The sequence below is a fragment of the Colobus angolensis genome, unplaced genomic scaffold (assembly GCF_000951035.1).
Source record: "Colobus angolensis palliatus isolate OR3802 unplaced genomic scaffold, Cang.pa_1.0 Scaffold12, whole genome shotgun sequence".
Lineage (NCBI taxonomy): Eukaryota > Metazoa > Chordata > Mammalia > Primates > Cercopithecidae > Colobus > Colobus angolensis.
In genome coordinates, this window is record NW_012113141.1 from 17,550,766 (window position 1) to 17,553,702 (window position 2,937).

Below are 2,937 nucleotides of genomic sequence, written 5' to 3' on the forward strand. Positions count from 1 at the left end.
GCCAGGATGGTCTCGATCACCTGACCTCGTGATCCGCCCGTCTCGGCCTCCCAAAGTGCTGGGATTACAGGCTTGAGCCACCGCGCCCGGCCGGAAGTACCAAAGCTTTTAAGGAATCCTCACCCCTTACTAGGCAAAATAATACTAGAGAGAAACCCTACAAATGTGAAGAAGGTGGCAAAGCTTTTAACCATCCTTCAACCCTTACTAAACATAAGATAATTCATACTGGGGAGAAACCCTAAAAATGTAAATAATGTGGCAGAGCTTTCAACCATTTTATAAACCTTAATACACATAAGATAATTTATACTAGAGAAGACCCTGCATGTGTGAAGAATGTGGCAACACTTTTAACCACTCCTCAAGCCTTACTAGACATAAAACAATTCATACTGGAGAGAAACCCTACAAATGTAAAGAATGTGGCAAAACTTTCCTTTATACTTTAAGTTCTAGGGTACACGTACACAACATGCAGGTTTTTTACAAAGGTATACATGTGCCATGTTGGTTTGCTGCACCCGTCAACTCGTCATTTACATTAGGTATTTCTCCTAACGTTATCCCTCCCCAGCCCCCCACCCACTGACAGGCCCCAATGTGTGATGTTCCCTGCCGTGTGTCCAAGTGTTCTCATTGTTCAATTTCCACCTATGAGTGAGAACATGTGGTGTTTGGTTTTCTGTTTTTATGATAGTTTGCTGAGAATGATGGTTTCTAGCTTCATCCATGTCCGTCCAAAGTACATGAACTTACCCTTTTTTATGGCTGCATTGTATTCCATGGTGTATATGTGGAATGTGGCAAAACTTTTAACCAATCCTCAAACCTTACTAGACAGAAAACCATTCATACTAAAGAGAAACCCATCAAATATAAAGAATATGGAAAAGCCTTTAACCAGTCCTCACACCTTAAATACACATAATTGATACTGGAGGAAAACCCTACAAATGTAATAAATGTGGCATAGCTTCTAACCATTGCTCAGCTCTTACTCAAACTGAGAGAATTCCTAAAGAAGATAAGCTCCACAAATGTGAATAATATGGCAAAGATTTTAACCGGTCCTCAAATCTTACCAAACGTAAGATAATTCATATGGAAGAAGAATCCTTCAAATGTGAGGAATGTGGCAAAGCTTTTAGTCCTCAAATCTTACTGAACATAAGATAATTCATACTAGAGACAAACACTGCAAATCTGAAGAATGGGCAAAGCTTTTAACCAGTTCTCAAACCTTACTCAATTTATACTGGAGAGGAACGCCACAAATGCAAAGAATTTGGCAAAACTTTTAAGTGTTTCTCAAAACTTACTGAACACAAAATAATTCATACCAGAGAGATACTTTACAGATGTGAAGAATGTGGCAAAACTTCTAACAGGTTCTCAAATCTTACTGAATATAAGATAATTTATATTAGAGAGCAACCCTACAAATGTGAAGAAGGTGGCAAAGCTTTTAACTGGTCCTTAAACCTACTGAACTTAAGATAATTAATACTAAAGAGAAAACCTACAAATGTAAAAAATGTGACAAAACTTTTAACTGGTTTTCAGACTTTACTGAACATAAGATAGTTTATACTGAAGACAAACTCTATAAATGTGAAGAATGTGACAATGCTTTTAATCAATTCTCAACCTTTACTAGACATAAGGAAATTCATACCAGAGAAAAACCCTACAAATGTGAAGAAAGTGGGAACACTTTTAGCCAGTCCTCATCAACTCTTACTAAACAAGATAATTCAATGGGAGAGAAACCTTACAAATGTGAAATGAATAATGTTATAACCATTCTTCAATTCTTAATAAACAATTTATACTGTAGAGAAACCCTGCAAACATGAAGAATGTTGCAAAGCTTTTAACTGGTTCTCAAACCTTACTGAACATAAGATAATTCATAATGGAAACTAGCCCTACAAATGTGAAGAACATGGCAAAACCTGTAACCATTTCTCACACTTTTCCACACATAAGATAATTCATACTGAAGAAAAACCCTACAAATGTGAAGAATGTAACAAAGTCTTTAACTGGTCTTCAACTCTTACTAAGCATAAGATAATTCATACAGAAGATACATTTTATAAATATGAGGAATGTGACAAAAGCTTTAAAAACATTTCAACCCTTATTACACGTGAGATAATTTATGTTGCAGAGAAATTCTACAAATGTGAAGAATGTGACAAAGTCTTTAATAACTTTTAAAATCATACTAGAGATAAACTGCAAATCCAAAAGACATGACAGTGCTCTTGAGAACACCTTAAACTTCTCTAAACATAAACCATAGTGTCAAGAAACCCTAGATGTGAGTAATGTCACAAAGCCCTTAAATGGTAGTCACATTTGATTGCAAGATAATTTATACTGGAGAAAACTCCTTAATGGAGAATGTGGCAAAACATTTAGCCACTACACCTTATCACATGGGAAAGCATTTATACTTGAAAAAAAAGTACACCTATGAAGAATGTGGAAAAGCCATTAATATCTGCTCACATCTTCACAGTTTATACTTAATAAAAACATTAAAAATGCAATTACTGTGAGAATATCTTTTAGAAAATATATGTCGTAGTATCTCTTTTGAGGACAAACATTCCAAATATAAAGAGGGTTGTAGTACTATATTCGTATCACAGATCTAAATATTGTGCATATTTTGTACTACAGAAAAATCCTAAAGTTCCTCAAACTTTGTTCAATATCAGGGAATTTATATTGGAGGAAAAACCCTGCAAATGTAATAAATTTGGAAAAAAATTTATAAACTACAGCTTAGAAAATATCAGAGTATGCTAAGATATATACTTTTTGTAGATGCAGTAAATATGAGAAATATTTAATCCAAAATTAACTATGTAAATATCAGAGAATTCACAGTAGAAATAAGGTATTGGCACTTCAGACTGTTAT

At 34.6% G+C, this 2,937-nt stretch overlaps 1 pseudogene; it reads left to right on the forward strand.

Moving 5' to 3' along the window:
- Positions 1-2,226, forward strand: part of LOC105503104 — a 118,954-nt pseudogene extending 116,728 nt beyond the window's left edge.
- The last annotated feature ends 711 nt before the right edge of the window (positions 2,227-2,937 follow it).